The following is a 17,396-nucleotide window of genomic DNA, read 5'->3' as shown; positions in this document are numbered from 1 at the left end:
CCCCACACTGCATCCATCACCCCAACTCCCACAATGCTGTTTTATAAAGTCCCATTTGAAGTTTTATGTACATAGTTGATACACATAACCGACAATCAAACTAAATAATGGCAGAAACTAAATTTGCCACCATTTTTCCTATCTCCAGCATTCTCTGCCATTCTCTGTTCTCTGTCCCCCTTCCTCCCTTAAAAGCATTGCGTCCCCCCACCCCCACCCCCCCCCAACAACATCCCCCACCCTGCACCCCCAATCCCTCCTTACATAGGTGCAGATTTGTAGGCAAAAAATGAACTCTGGCACCTCATCATGTTTGAACTTTGATAGTGAACTTCAGAAAGCTCTTTTCCATTTGTGGTGTGTATTTAAGAGAGTGTACAGCCAAGTTTCTTCATGCCCCCGTGTGACGGCCACACATATGCATTTCCAACAGGCTTTGAAAGGTAGTAATCAGGAGCAGTCATGCTGGCTCATTTTACCTTCCCTGACCCAGGGGAGCTGAGGTTGATAGCAGAGGCTCCTGCTTCCTTAGCACTTTGTTTTCATTACTCGACTGAGCTGATCTGTTTGCATCATCACCTCCCACAAAATGCTCAAGTTCCCTATCTGCCAGCCCTGTGGAAGTATCTTCACTACATGGATGGCAGCGGTTTGAGAAGAAAGCAGCTTTTCAAGGGAAAGTAGGAATGCGCAATAAATGCTGGCCTTGCCAATGATGCCCACATCCCGAGAATGAAGTTTTAAAAAAAAATCCTCTCATGGTTCTGGATTTGTTTTTCTTAAATGTAGGTTTGCACCACCTCTTTTCATGGATTGTATTAACATGCTTGTCAGCTTCATTATATTGGTTTCGAAGGAACATCGCCACATGAAACAAAACTTGTCTCTTCCTTCTGCAGATACTGACTGATCTGCTGTACGCTTCTGGCCGCTTCTCTTCCTGCTTTAGTTGCGCCTCCATTGCTACCCTGGTTGAGATCAGCTAACACAGCAGAGACCAAGGGCCAGAGTTAAGAGATGTGCAATGATATAGCTCAGCTATTCACTGGACAAATCTGCTGAGCCGCTAGAGAAACACTTTAACCGGAACATTGTTCTAATGTTAATCCAACATGAATGGAAAGAAAACTGGATATCTCCATTTCCATGCCAACTGTTATTAATTAGATTCAATATTGCAGATATTAAATCTAACCAGATGGCTAAAGCAGATTGTGGCATGGCTAGATTTTAAATAATTAATTGGTGCCCAGAATCAAATTTCCATTACTACTAACTTTAAGAACATTTTCATTAATTAACTTTGTCACCATGACGGCAGCAATGTGACTCTTCAAAGGGGTGTCCGTTGACTTTGAAGAGAATAAGATAAAAGGTGGCATTTTGTGAAAATGCAGCTGGACAATTTCTCACAATACACTCAGAATTACTATTCCATTCTAAAGCCACGAAAGCAATAGCCGCGGTTTGGATTGTCATCACAATTATCTGCAGGTTTTTCGTTCTTTCAGCTTCAACAATGTACCTGCCATTGTTACACCAGTTCATTGCAGTGCAGCTGTGATAGCCAGGACCCCTTAAACAGACCTTTTCCATTTAATTGTCACTCAGCTCCCGTTGTTTTTTTTATAAATCATTCTGCTTTCAGTTCATCAGAATGCATATGTGATTCCCTGGAAAGCTTGCAAAATCCGACCAGAATGTATAACTAGTTTGACAGAAGCAGAGCTCCACCCTGCTTCACATTGTAACATTTCTGTATACATTTTTCCTTTATTCTTTTATGGGATGTGGGTGTCGCTCTCAAGGCCAGCATTTATTACCCATCCCTAATTGCCCTTGAACCGAGTGGCTTGCTAGGCCATTTTAGAGGGCAGTTAAGAGTCAGCCACATTGTTGTGGGTCTGGAGTCACATGTAGGCCAGGCCAGGTAAGGATGGCAGATTTCCTTCCTTAAAGGACATTAGTGAACCAGATGGGTTCTTACGGCAATCGATAATTTCATGGTCACCATTACTGAGATTAGCTTTATAATGCAGATTTTTTTAAAAATGAATTCACTTTCCACCAGCTGCCATAGTGAGATTTGAACCCATGTTACTAGGTCAGTGATGTTATCACATCTCCACCATCTTGCCTACCTCTTCATCTGAATTTATAGTCATGCCAAGTGTTGCAAATACAATCTAAGGTTCCATTAGTGGTGTTATTAAATCAGTCATTTTTGTCTTTGTTGTGCATTCAACCTCAGTTGGACTATGGTGTTTAACATTGGGCACTGCAGTTTAGGAAGGATGTTAACGCTTTGGAGAGGTTACAGAAAATGTGCATGAGAATGGGTCCAGGGATGAAGTATTATAATTTCATAGATAGACTGGGGAAGCTGCAGTTGCTCCCCTTAGCATATTGAAAGCTATGAATTTGATAGAGATGTTTAAAATCCTAAGGGTTTAGATAGAGTAAATAAGGAGAAACTATTTCCAATGGCTGAAGGGTCGATAAGCAGACAGTTCAGATTTAAAGTGATTGATTAAAGGACTGGAGACAACATGAGGAAAATCGTTTCTACCCAATGAGGGTTAGGATTTGGAATGCACTACCTGATAGGGCAATGCATACAGAATCTTCAAAAGAGAAGTGGATAAATATTTGAAGAAAAAAATGCAGGGATATGAGGACTAACTGGAGTGCTGTTCAGAAGATCCAGCACAGGCAGTCTTGATAGGCCAAGTGGTCTCTTTCTGTACTCTATTATTCTGTGATTCATTGCTATTCCCCTTTTTCAAAGATTCTAAAAGTCTGGAAATTTGATGGCACATTGTGTGCTTTTCAGGAGAGAAGCAAGCACCTAAGGGCCCATGTAAAGGTACATGTACACCACATCACAACAACTCCATCCCTCCCTCAAATATATGCTGGCAGAGTCCTGCAGGCACACTCACCCAATCATGTTCATGCTGGCATCTTTCACCTTTGTCACTCAGTACATACTGCAACTGTCATCCCCCTCCATGTTTGTGTTGGCAACCCTTTATCCCCTCTCTATCTGCCACTCCTCAGCTAGCATCAGAATTCCTGCCCATAGTATACTTCCATCCTCTGCAGCAGCATGAGGTAACTCTTTTGAGTACAAACCCATTTCTATCTGTTTCAGATTAAGTTACATTGTTTCATAGTTTGTCATTGTAAGATTTGAACTCCTGATACTCTTTTGAGTAAACCTGTTTCCATCTGTTTCAGATGAAGTTACATTGTTTCATAGTTTACCATTGTGAGATTTGAACTCTTGATCTTGGGGTTACAAACCCAGTACCATAACCACTTGGCTATTTAGGCCAAGCCTTATAAACACATTTCCATCTTTTTTTTCAGATGAAGTTTCATAGTTTGCCTTTGTGAGATTTGAACTCTTGATAGTTTTGCCATTGTGAGATTTGAACTCATGATCTTGGGTTTACAAACCCAGTACCATAACCACTTGGCTATTTAGGCCAAGCCAGCAGCATGAGGTAGGAGGCAAGAATCAGGAGCAGCATTAACTTGTTAATTGGATTCAGTTGGTGAGGGTTAATTGAGGAAGCTCATCAGTGCTTATATAGGGGAATGGTGATGTGGTGGTAATGTCATTAGACTAGTAAACCAGAGGTGTAGGCTGATGATTTGGGGCTACAGGTTTAAATCCCACCCATTGCCACTTATTAAATTAATAAAATCTGGAATTGAAAGCTAGTCTCAGTGATGGTAACTAAAACTTTCATTGTTTGTTGTAAAATTCCATTTAGGGAAGGAAATCACTGCTATCACTGCCTGGTCTGACCTACATGTGACTCCAGGCCCTCAATGTGGTTGATTTTTAACTGCCCTCTGAAATGGCCTAGCAAGCCACTTGGTTCAAGGGCAATTAGGAAGGGGCAACAAATACTGGCCTTGCCCACAGCCCAAAGAATATATATAGATCAGCTGGTTTGTGGATTGGAGGTGTAATCCATGTGAAATGTGTCTCTGTAAGTAAAAGCTTGTAAGTATATAAAGACGAGGCTTCAGTTCTTGTCTACAGTGCTTGGCAATCTGAGTTCTAACTGAACTGGCAGGGATATTAAGTTTCAGCTCTAAACATGAGCAGCTGGACATTGACTTCAATGGACTGACTGTCAATGTAAAAGTTGCACTGTTATATGAAATGAGGTATTCTACAATGAAAGCCAGGAAGCGGCTGATGCTTAAGAACACAATGGTGGTTTCAGCTGCCTCAGGAGTGGAGTGGGTGGGTTTTGTGACACTCCTGGAATATGCAGTGGCAGCAAGAGCCAAGGCAGCTGGACTATTATGGATTGTGGGTTTCCTTCTTTGTGGGTTACTTTCATCAGAGGTGACCACATAAGAGAGAGCGGTGGGGGCTAGACAACAACAATTGCAAACTTCTAAGCAAGTTTAGAAGAGGACACAGAATGAACAGAAAGAGGAGAAATCTCAGGGTGGTTAGGAGTCTTGAGCAAAATAGCAGGAGCAGATATATGTAAAAGGGACAGGAATAATAGCTCAAGAAATGTAAATTAAAATTTTCTTTATTAATTTGAGGGATTTGGGCTTCGCTGGCTGGGCCATCATTTATTGCCCATCCCTATTTACCCTTGAGAAGGTGGTGGTGAGCTGTCTTCTTGAAGCGCTGCAGTCCATGTGGTATAGATACATAGAGTCATAGAGGTCTATAGCACATAAAAAGATCCTAAGGCCCATTGAATCTGTGCTGGACAAACAAGTACCTAACTATTCTAGTCCCATTTTCCAGCACTAGGCCCATAGCCTTGTATGCCATGGCATCATAAGTGCACATCCAAATACTTCTTAAATGTCATGAGGGTTTCTGCCTCTAATACCCTTTCAGGCAGTGAGTTCCAGATTCCCAGCATCCTCTGGGTGAAAACATTCTTCCTCACATCCCCTCTAAACCTCCTGCCCCTTACCTTAAATCTATGCCCCCTGGTTATTGATCCCTCCACCAAGGGGAAAAGTTCCTTCCTGTCTACCCTATCTATGCCCCTCATAATTTTGTACACCTCAATCATGACCCCCCTCAATCTCCCCTGCTCCAAGGAAAATAACTCCAGTCTATCCAATCTCTCCTCATAACTAAAACTCTCCAGCCCAGGCAACATCCTGGTAAATCTCCTCTGCACTCTCTCTCTTGTGCAATCACATCCTTCCTAAAATGCGGATCCTAGAACTGCACGCAATACTCTAGCTGTGGCCTAACCAGCGTTTTATATAGTTCCAGCATAACCTCCCTGCTCTTATATTCTATGCTTCGGCTAATAAAGGCAAGTATCCCATTTGCCTTCTTAACCACCTTATCTACCTATCCCGCTGCCTTAAGGGACAGATGGACATGTACACCAAGGTCCCCCTGATCCTCGGTGCTCCCAGGGTCCTACCATACACCCACAGTGCCGTTAGGGAGGGAGTTGCAGGATTTTGACCCAGTGATAATGAAGGAATGGCGATATATTTCCAATTCAGGATGGTGAGTGGCTTGGAGGTGAACTTGCAGGTGGTGCTGTTCCCATCTATCTGCTGCACTTGTCCTTCTAGATGTTGGTGGTTGTGGGTTTGGAAGGTGCTGTCTGAGGAGCCTTGGTGAGTTTTGCAAATGTAACTTTAGAAGAAGCAGCCAACACACTCATGTAAACAGTGGGGATTGTGTTCTATTTCAGATCAACAAAACACTTCTTTAGCATTTTATCTCCCCCAAACAATGCATCTCTGTTGGACCAGTGTTTGGAACAGTGATGGTTAATGTTATAAAATACGACTTCACTCCCTGACTTTCAATCATTAACATCTCTGTTCCATAGTCAAACTAATAGCAACCATACACTCCAACAAAAATTGCAAGCCTATGGCAAAATTGAGGGCATGTGACTTGTGAACCCATTAGGTTCCTAGTTTGGGAGATCGCTTTGGTTTGATTATTTTTAATGAGCCCCCAGAAAATCAGCCTCCAATTCCAGAACAATAATATAGGTGGACTGTGCTTTTTTGATGGGGAAGCCTCACAAAAGATGCTTGCAGACACCCACTAAAATGAAAATCATTTGAAGAATCAAATCTACGCAGCATCTTTTCACACACAAACCCTCCCCTCTCGTCTTTGGATGCACACAGCAAGTTTGCAGACAAACAAAAAGGAGGAATTCTACCATTTTGAAACGGAAGTAAACACATGCATCTGAACTTGAATTAAGACAAGCTCCCAGGGAAAGATGCCAAATGAGGATTGACTCAGGATTCTGGCTTGAATTCACACTTTCCTACAACTGAAACAAGCAATCTCTCTGTCCTTGGTACTAAATGTGCAGCTGTACTCATGAATGCACACATTTCCTTTGTAATGCTTTATTTAAGATTGCCCCTTTCTTCATAGTTTTAATCAAGCTTGTTGATTTCTTTTCCCAATTTATATATTTTTTATGCTTTCATGTTAATGAGGATTGTAACAAAAACAAACTTCAGATCTCCCATTCATCATTTGTCACGGGATGATTTCAAATTGCATCAAGGAATTCTAGAATTCTGAAACTGCCAGAAGCACAATATTAGAGATGATGCTAGAAATTATTCCAACTCTTTTTGTGCATGGCAAAAAAAAATTACCTGGGATGGCTTTACCAATCATTTCCATAAAACCTGGCCCAGCCTCTGCTGAGAGTCTGTGATTAAACTTCTGCAAAGTCACACGACAGGCATCAGCAAACAATGCAATCAAAGCTACAATGTCAGTGTTCGGACTGAGGTGCGTCCACTGCCATTTTGTTTTTACTCTCCTTTTCATTCTCCTTAAGGTCAAGTGCAAGCTGGTTAGATTCAGTGCACAGTTCCCTCTGCTCTGCTCCTAGCATGCTTCAGTTTGAACCCTATTGTATATTTTATATCTCAGAGTTATGCAGAGATTCACTAGTTTCTATGTGTGAAGGAACTTTATTTACAGTGCTTCACACAGTGCTTCAAAATGTCTGTTCCATGCTTCAACTCTGGCTTCCATTCCAGCTCTTTCTACAGTTTGTTTACTTTTCCCAGGCTCCATACCCAAGCTTCACAGATCGAGCACAGTGTACATCAACAGTAAACAGATTGACATAATCAAACACAGAACAACTGAACACCACCAATCTAGCTACACCAATGTTATGTTTTCCCTATTTACAGCATTGTCTTTCTTGGCAGGATTCACTGACAGGAAAATGAAGCAGGATTTTTGGGCCACACTGAGGTCAGGAATGAAGGTGAATGGGTCCAAAAATACTGGCACACCAGCTGGTGTGCCAATTTCCCAACACTGTTCCCGGTGTCAGCTATTTTGGCCTTGGCAGGTTTGGGGATGGCAAGACTGCCAGCTCCCATGAACCAATTAGGCTTGTTCAGAGCCTTGCTATTGGTAATTAATGGAAGCAAACTGGGATTTTCTAGTTGGCCTCCAGGTTCCAGATGCAACTTGGGAGCAGCTCAACTGCCTGGAGGTGGGCACCCAATTGTAGGCCAGGGTGCCAACACTCCAGGAAGGCCTGGAGACCCTCTCTGCTGCCTGGGTGTAGGTGTAGGCAAAGACCAACCTGTAGGGGGACTCCTCCTGCTCCTCCCCATAGTGGTGGCCAGGCTGCGTTTTCTATTTTTTAATTATTTAAAAAAAAATTGCTGAGAGGGCAGCTTTATGTTAGAATCTCTCCCCAAGCTAATAATGGGGGAGCCCCAGTCAAAATTCCAACAAAGCCTCCAACACCAACCCCCCCAACCCCCCCCCCCCCCCCCCCCCCCCGCCCCCACCTGCCAATCCCCTGGGACCGGGTTCAGGGTCCCGAAATAGTCCTGGTTCCTGTTTCCCACTCTTGAAGTAAAAATTCAGTCTATAGAAGCAGCAAGGGTTGATCCCGGTTGAGATAATTGGCTATATGTTTCCATTGGGACTGTCTTGCTGTATATATTCTCAGCCCTCACCCCTTTCTATCTCTGTAACCTCCTCCAGCACAACAGCCCTCCATGATCTCTGTGTTCCCCAGACACTTGTGCATCCTCATTCTTAATTTTTCCACCACTGGTGCTGGTACCTTTAGCTACCTAGGCCCCACGCTCTGGAATTCCCACCCTACGCCTCTGCCCTACCTGCTACCTGTTTCCCCCCCTCTTAAGATGTTCCTTAAAGCTGCCTTATTGACCAAGGTTTTGGTTACCTGTCCTCATATCTCATTATGCAATTCAGTGTCTAATTCCGTTTGGTAATGCTCCTGTGAAATATTTTGGAGAATTTTAACAAATGCTTTAACCCTTCTTAAAATAAGATATTTTTTGTTATTTTAAGAGTAGCATCCTTGCTTATGAACCAGAAGCTTCGGGTTCAAGTTCCACTCCAGGACTTGATGGCCAAGGAAGGTGTGTTCATAATGCGGCCAAACAGGTTGAGCATTAACTTGTAAATCCTTCCAACATATGCCAATGGCAGGTGGTAAGAGTGGGAGAGAAACCTGGTTAACCATATGATGGAAAGAAATTGGAGCCTCTACCAGCACTATCCATAGCCCAAGCTACATGCACGTAAAAGCATATGTTGGTAAAAGCATATGTTGCCACGCCAACTCAGGGTCCTCCAGGGGGCCCAGTTGGTTCAGTTGGCTGGATGGCCAATGTGCACCAAATTGGTGCCAACAGCATGGGGTTCAATATCCATTCTGGCTGGGGTGGTTTCAGAACCTGCTTCCTTGCCCTACCTGTGGTGGTGGTCGTGTCACTGTGGGTTGGACCTGGCTTTGGGCAAAGAATGCAGGAAGAAAGAGAAGGTATATTAAGCTACTTTAATAAAGGCATTTAGCCAATGTAATATATACATAAAATAGCGACCAAAAAAATTAATACAAATGTATCTATACAATCTATACATTTATTGCTAATGACATGTACTAATTTCAAATTGTTAGCTACAAATGTCCTTCCTTCCAGATTATTAGGGTATACATGAATGTGCTTTATTAATATCACTGTGTAACAATTTATAATCTGAGCTCCTTTCACACAGCAGTAGCTTTATTTAGGTTTCAACTGTTCTCTAGGAATTCAATGAAAACAATTACCTTTATGCTGTGGAGGAAATCAACACAATCCAATTAAAGCTTTTCCAGTTGAGCTGACCATCCTGAAAATTTCAGGAATATTGTACCTCAGTGGAGTAATTGCATGTAAACACTAATATTAGGACATTTTTCTCAGGTCAAATTCAGTGTAAAGACCATAAGACCAATCGGCCCATCGAGTCTGCTCCACCATTCAATCATGGCTGATAAGTTTCTCAACCCCATTCTCCCACCTTCTCCCCATAACCTTTGATCCCCTTACCAATCAAGAACCTATTTATCTCGGTCTTAAATACACTCAATGACCTGGCCTCCACAGCCTTCTGTGGCAATGAATTCCATAGATTCACCACTCTCTGGCTAAAGAAGTTTCTCCTCATCTTTGTTCTAAAAGGTCTTCCCTTTACTCTGAGGCTGTGCCCTCGGGTCCTAGTCTCTCCTACTAATGGAAACATCTTCCCCATGTCCACTCTATCCAGGCCTTTCAGTATTCTGTAAGTTTCAATCAGAACCCCCCTCATCCTTCTAAACTCCATCGAGTATAGACCCAGAGTCCTCAAACGTTCCTCATATGTTAAGCCGTTCATTCCTGGGATCATTCTCAGGGCCAGCACACCCTTCCTGAAATACGGGGCCCAAAATTGCTCACAATATTCTAAATGTGGTCTGACCAGAATTTAAAGGATGAATGCTTCAAATTGCTCTACGAGATGTTAGCAACAAATGTGTAAACGCATTTATATTAAATTTCTTTGACCACTATTTTATGCCTAGGCATTTAAAATAACTTGAAATACTGAAATCTCTTATTTAAAAAGGGGTTAAAATATTTATTAAAAAAGTAGACAACGATATTTCATATAAACACGTTAACACATTCATGACTAACATTGCACATCACAATTTCAAGGCAAACAATTTTAAATGAAGCAAAATGTACTTTACACTTTAGACAAATGCAGTACTTGGGTACTGAGAACAATGTCTTGACATTTCCATCTTAAGGAAACAAATTCATTTTAAAAAGGACCTCTTAAAATCACCCAAGTTACAAGGGCAGACCTAATATTGTCATTCTGTCCTAACACATTAGCCATAATGTTTTAGTGTTACCAAAGGTGCTGCTTGCCTCTATTTGGAGGGAATTTTGAAGTGAGGCCCAATAATTTAAAATAAACTGTCGCACTGCTGATATATAACATTAGATAGAGGCATCGTTGCATAACAGAAAACACAAAATGCTTCTTTTCCTTGTTCCATTATTTTTATTAGGTCTCCTCACCCCATGAATATTCAATCATGAAGGCAGGCAGGTGAGCTGGCCATGGGTGGTGTTTCTCTAAAACTGACCACCAGGAGGTGTGTAGTGGCATCCATCAATGAGTTTCCTTTCAAACAGTCCTTGTTTCAGTCCAGGCACCAGCGTGACTCTTATTTGCTCCTTTCCTCGAATTTCCTGTCTGACATTGAGACTCGCTTTGTTTGGAATCATGGGCACAATTCAGTCAGCATCTCCCAGCTCTACAGGGGTAGTTTGTTGCCGATGCAGCGCTAGCAACCAAACCTCAGCAATGTTTTTTTTTTAAATGTGAAACAGGACCGTTAAAAGAAAGCTCAAGAACAGCTGTTTTCATTTATGGGTAAAATAAAATGAATGATTGCAAGGTGGAAGAAATACAAAGGTAAATGAAAAGGGAACATTCACAAAAGACCAGGAAAATCCCAGATTTGATGTCCGCTTGGATTCATTGAGCTGATGTCATCCAGAATGGCAAGCAGGTGTGCTACCATTAACCTTGGTGCCTTCAAGCTGAGAAGAGGGGAAAAAAATCAGCTGGGATGTCTGCTACTGTTACTCTATAAGGCCTGCTGAAAAGCACACATGTGATGGTAGAGGCACATTCAAGACATTTACTTTTTGCCCACGGGTTGGATGGCCTGCCAACGCCCAACGTCCACATTCAGGAATGGCCATTTGAGCAGGGTACAAACAGGCAGTGCCCACGGAACTAGAGCTCAGCGCAGTCAGTGCCCTCATTCAAGGGAGAGAGAAAATTGTAAGGTCGGGGAAGATGAGAAGAAAAAGAAAAGAATCCGCACGCAAAATCCGTTAACTTTTATATTAAATAGTTCGGGCTTTAATGAAGCAACCAATGTGAGAGATCAGAGTTGAGAAGCTCTATTAATATTCAGAAAATATCAGCAATATTCCAGTATTCCTGTTTTGCCAGAAAAAAATCACTGGTGATCACAACCACCATTATAATCTGAGCAGTGAGTTTAGTCCTTTAATTTACTGGTGTGGCTGCTGCTACTGCAATAAAATCAAAGGGGGATTCCATATCAGCTTTGCCACACATGGACTTACTTCTAGACAATAAATCTGTCTTTCACTGGGGCAGTGAATCACGCAAGACTCGTTTTGAAGCAAACTGCCTATGTAAGCCGTCTGGCAATAGCAACTATTTTAGCATTGTCGTTTTTAAGCTGACAATAAATCTATTCATTCCTTTGAAAAGAGAGTTGAATACCAACCTTTTAAAAATGGTTTTAGCCATGAAGTCTGCCTATTGCCATTTGCTGAGAACTGCTCTGAGTGAGCACAAAGGTGCTTTAACTATCTCCCACATTGTTTAATATTATATGAAAGATTTCTTTTCACAGCTTCTGTTATTTTCCCTCTCAAACTCTGTGGGTATCCTTCATATAATGACAACACGAGGCTCCCACATAGAAAATATTTGCAATTCAATACAGGGAGAAGAGAATTAGTCCATTTATTTTCTGAAAATTACTGCACCGTCAGCATTACTCTAACTCACACACAAAGACCGTATGGACTTAAAACAAAATGTCGATAATATAACCTCTGATTAAGATCATGTATTTGAAATCTCAATTAAATATACTGCAAAAATATGAACAGTTCATAGCAGATTCTATAAAACAGCTTTCTTACCTTAAATTGTGTTGACTGCAAACCATGTAGTTCCTACTGTGACCAGACTTGAGAATTCAGCGCCTTTACCTCAATGAAACTTGCCCTTCAAGCTTTTTGTTGCAGCCTGTGTTCACATTGAAGAAACAGCCTGCATGAAGCCCTAGGTAGGTGCTCAGGAACAAAGCTAATTCACCCCCCTCACACACCTTTTTTTAAACAGCAGACTCTGGTTAGTCAGCCAAGCAAGCATGCTCTCCGTTTATATAGCATCTCTGGAAGCAGTGAACTTTGGCATCATCCCTGTAACGAGATGCCTTTAGGCTGACTCTAAAAGTGATGAATTAAAGCTGCAGCCACTCCGTGGTGCTTGCTTTTTTGGAAAATTGTTTTAACATACCATTTATGGTGAGGGATGAAGTCACTTTAAGGGTTCCATCCGCCCCCCCCCCCCCCCACAACCTCAACGCCACCCCACACCCCCTTCCTCCTCCCCCCCCCCCCAACTCAGTGACTCAGCTCATAGGGAGATTTCTCAATCCACGTAAAAGTTACAAGGCCAATCATTTACTAGGTAGTCTGGTATCTAATTGCAAAAGGGAGTATAAACTCAGGAGAGGTTTTAAAATGAGCTGCCTGCTGCTGGCTGCTGCAGCAAAGACAGACTTCAGGTTTCTTTTGTGAAAGCTCCAATTACTGCTCTCTGGCTCTATCATCAGAGGTTTCAGGCAAATCATTGGGTTACCTCCTTGACTACTGTCAACAGAGCTTGTTTCAGATGTTAACACAAATCACACTGTGAACTTTCTAACATAATTTGTATCAAAGACAATCACTTGCAAAAATTTGAGGTTAGAGGATGGAATATATTAGCAAAAATAGTGACAGCTTGAATAAAAAGTGCTTAATTATTGATATTTACTAATGTGCCATTTCAGCCATAGTTCGATGTGTAGCATTCTCACTTCTGAGTCAGATGGCTTGTGGGTTCAAGTCCCATTCAGGACTTGAGCACAAAATTCTAGACTGACACTCTAGCACAGCACTGAGGAATGCTGCACTGCCAGAGGTGCTGTCTTTCAGGTGAGACCATAAACTGAGGCCCGGTCTGCTCTCTCAAGATGTATAATATCCAATCACACTATTTTGAAGAATAGCAGGAGAGTTTTCCCTGTTGTCCTGGTCAATATTTGTCCCTCAAACAATATCACCAAAAACAGATTATCTGTTTATTATTACTTTGTGTTTGTGGGCACTTGCTGTGTGAAAATTGGCTGCTGCCTTTCCCACACTAACAATAGGGATTATACTTCAAACACATTTAATTGGCTGTAAAGTGCTTTGCGATGTTATATGGAAGATGTTATATAAATGCAAGTCTTTCTTAATCTTTTTTAAAATATTAGTGAAGCGCCCATTGTTTTATACATAGTTAATCAGAAGAAGTGGAACGTCTTTTAGTTGCATTTGTTATAACAGGTTGAATGAAGCTACAGTGCCATCTCTACCTCAAATAAGAGTAACAGAAAATCTGGTGCAAGTTACAATGAGAGGCATCACCATTGCAATGTTAACCACTGATTCCAAAGTTGCAAATAATAAGCTGGGTCTTGACAAATGGAATCACTTCCAATAATCAGGTTCTGATACTTCTTCCTTCTCACAAATTGCAATTTTTACATTGTTTCTTCAATGTGAAAAGTGTTAGCTTCTACAATGTTTACCATTCAGAAACAATGAGATATTTAAGATAAAAACAGAATTACCTGGAAAAACTCAGCAGGTCTGGCAGCATCAGCAGAGAAGAAAAGAGTTGACATTTCGAGTCCTCATGACCCTTCAACAGAATTGCAAACATGAGGACTCGAAACGTCAACTCTTTTCTTCTCTGCCGATGCTGCCAGACCTGCTGAGTTTTTCCAGGTAATTCTGTTTTTGTTTTGGATTTCCAGCATCCGCAGTTTTTTGTTTTTGTTTGAGATATTCAAGATGTTGCGAGAATGTTGCTGAATATCATACTTATTCCATTTGTGATGGAGATAGCAAAACTCAAATGAGAAGCTCAGCAATTATGAGAAGATAGTCATTTCCTTTAATTTTTGTATTATCCACATCATAAACATAGCAATTTCTTCCAGTCACTGCAAGCTAGTAACATAAATACCGCAGGGGGATTTCCTCTGGTTACTGAATGTTATCAACATCAGGAAAATCAATGTCAGTAAGAAGGGGGATTTCCTCTGGTCAGTGTGTGTTGTCACATCATAAACACATATTGGGAAAAAAAATTCCTGCTAATTTGTGCTTTTGGTATTGCAAACATGGAAAGAATATTCTATCCTTGTTTCTAGAAAACCTTTCAAAATGCTTTCTGATTTCACTAGAGATAATGAACAGAGGACATTTCTCCATTATGGATACCAAGTGTAACAAAACTTGATTTGCAAATGAGTTTCACTAGACCTAATGCCAAAAATAAATCCTCCCCAACTATCATTTTTTATGTCATATTCAGCAAATTTATGCAGTTTTCAAGTTGTAAAGTTAATGGATCAGGTTTTGTGGTAAAAGTAACAGTAAGGCTATCAGCACTCACTGTAATTAAAGAGTAAATTGTAGAGCAACTTTTCGTGTCTGTACATGCACAGTTAAATGTGGAAATAGGAAGCTGCTGTCCGAGCTGTCTTGCTCCTTTACTGTACCGATACCTTACAGAAAGACTCAGCTCTGAAGTACAAGGAATGGCTTGAGGTTGCTGCACTTACCAGTAGAAACCAACTGAACATGCAAGAAAATGTTATAACATGTTCATTCCAAGGTAAGTACATTTTTAACAATGTGATAAGTCTTAAATATTGCCAAACTACCTCTCACTGGCTCATAAAAGTAATTTTTACAAGCATGGAGACTCATTCCTTCAGATTTTAATAATTGTTGAAGATTTAAAAAGTTTTTAAAATGCAATTTTAACTTTTCCTTTCTGTTCAATCTTTCTTTTAAATCTTTCTTTCCCTCCCTTTATTTTTGCTTTCTGTACATGATCTGCTATTAAGTTAACTTCTGAACTTACTCTCCCTGGTTCAGGCTCTCAGTATGGATTCCTCAACTTAGTTAAAGAGACTTGCCTTATTCATACAAGGGATGAAATTTAATGCCTTCTCTTGAGCCAAGTATGGAGGCAGGGCTGCAATTAATGCCCACTTAAGATTGTTTGCCCACTGCCGCTTGTGTTCACCTATTGGCAGACAGGGGAGCTGCCATGCAAGAAGCCCAAAAAGCAAACCTTGTTGGGTTTGTTTGCAGGCTCCCAGGGAGAGTGGTCCCTCATTCAAAGGCACTCAGGGTCTATTTGAAGGTCTCAGGGCTGGGTTTGTTAAGAGCAAACCCTGCACTTGCTGCAACCCCTCTCCCCATTGAACCCATCCCGCCCACACTCACCTTTGGCTTGGGATCCCTCAGTGATCCTGGGCCACTCGTGGGTGTATTGCTGGCAGATGCCACTGTTCCCGCTGGCGCTGCCTGCAATGCATAGCTGTCGGTCCCTGATAGGCCAGCAACTCTTCGGGGTGGGATTTTCACCTTGGAGTTCTTGATCCCAGGCAGGGCCCCCCTCTGTCCACTCATGTGCCTGATGGACACTTAATACAGCAGGCCTTCTTGAAAGGAGGCAATGTGAGCTCTGAACGGTTCTCCAGACAACAGGCAAGAATCCCTTCATCTATGTTAAATACTGCCCAAGGTCTCAGATTCCCTGTAGAGGGTGCCAAACTGAGATTAATTTCTAAGCACCACAAGTTCTAATACAAAACATCATAGAGGGAGGATGTGGGCAAATGTAAGCATCATGAATGGCAGTCACTCTTTGTTCATAATTGACTGCAAAATCCAGGGCATTATGTTCTAGTTTCATATCATGTGTTAAGAATATTAAAAAGACTGAACTATAATTGGCCTGAGTATCTTTGCACTAGAGTCAAATAGCATAGAGAAGGCCATTCAGTCCATCTTGCCTTTGCTGGCATTTTGAAAGAACCACCCAATTAGTTCTATTCTTTTCCCATAGCCCTGCAAATCTTTATTTTCATTTCAAGTATATATCCAACTCCCTTTTAACAGGTACCATTGAATCTGCTTCCACCATTCTTTCTTTCTAGATCATTAAGAACTTGTTGTGCACAAAATCTCCTCATCTTTCCTCTCCTTTCATTAATTATCGTAAATCAGCATTATTTGGTTAGCAACCCACCTGCATGAGGAAACTGTTTCACAGTGAATGGTCCAGGATTCCTGCTCCTGTTTGGCTCATTGTTAGCCATGATAGAAAGTGTGGCTGTTAGAACGTTGGGCAAGGACTGTGAAGGACTAGTCTAAAATGGATCCATTGTTAAATAACCCACTAAGTCTAAATGTAACACAGGTCACTCAAGTGTGAGTTGAGAGTCTACAGATATCCATTGAACTGTAACCTGGCATTTGTCAACACCTTCAGGCTAGAACAGAAGAAAAAGAGACTTTCGGAAACATTTACATTCTAATGGCAATCTTTCTTCTAGAGCAGATTGGAATACTACCAAGTAGGTAAGTTAATTAGGCCCTAAATTGCTATGGTTACCACAGCAAGTGCTCATGTATAGAATATTGGGGTTATTATTTCACATTTGTGGAATAAGTTGCATATTAAATATAACTGTGAAGTAATAGCCTGTTATTCTTTGTTGCCATTGGCCATTTATGTCGATACTCTACGAGAATATTTAAACCTAAGTGATTCAAACTGTTTCAATCATCCATGAAGAAGTGATTTTTTTTCATCAAAATATAATTTATTGTTAAAATTTGTATAAGTACATTACAAAATATTTCAACTTAAAAATGACAAAAAGTGGCATAAATTTCAACTCCCCCATACATCATGTTCCACTCTTAGGTACCTCTATAATTCTCTTTATATTTGCAAAACGTATTTCATGTTAAGCATTTAAGGCTTATCATGTGACAAAGTAAGTGTTTTAAGTTAAAAAAAAATGTTGCCCCTTGGCACAGAAAATTCTTAATGCAAAAACCACAGGGATATGATGTTTAGGTGTGTACTCAGTACATAATTGAACACCACAGGCAAATTAAAACATATCTTTGAACTTTGTTATTACTTTGCTTTGCAATAATCACTTTTAGAAATCGCCCAACATACGAACTATTCTGGTTTTACCTATCTGTAATGTCATAGCTCTGACTTGGTTAAGTAGGGCATGCGGATTGAGTTGATACATGTTTTGAACAAAGTATTAAAAATAAGCACAGCATAGAGTTGAATACACTGAATTTTGTTTTGTTTTTTGTGT

The sequence above is a fragment of the Carcharodon carcharias genome, chromosome 8 (assembly GCF_017639515.1).
Source record: "Carcharodon carcharias isolate sCarCar2 chromosome 8, sCarCar2.pri, whole genome shotgun sequence".
NCBI classification, from domain to species: Eukaryota; Metazoa; Chordata; class Chondrichthyes; order Lamniformes; family Lamnidae; genus Carcharodon; species Carcharodon carcharias.
The sequence above is the reverse complement of the archived record's forward strand: the minus strand, read 5'-3'. Positions refer to the sequence as shown.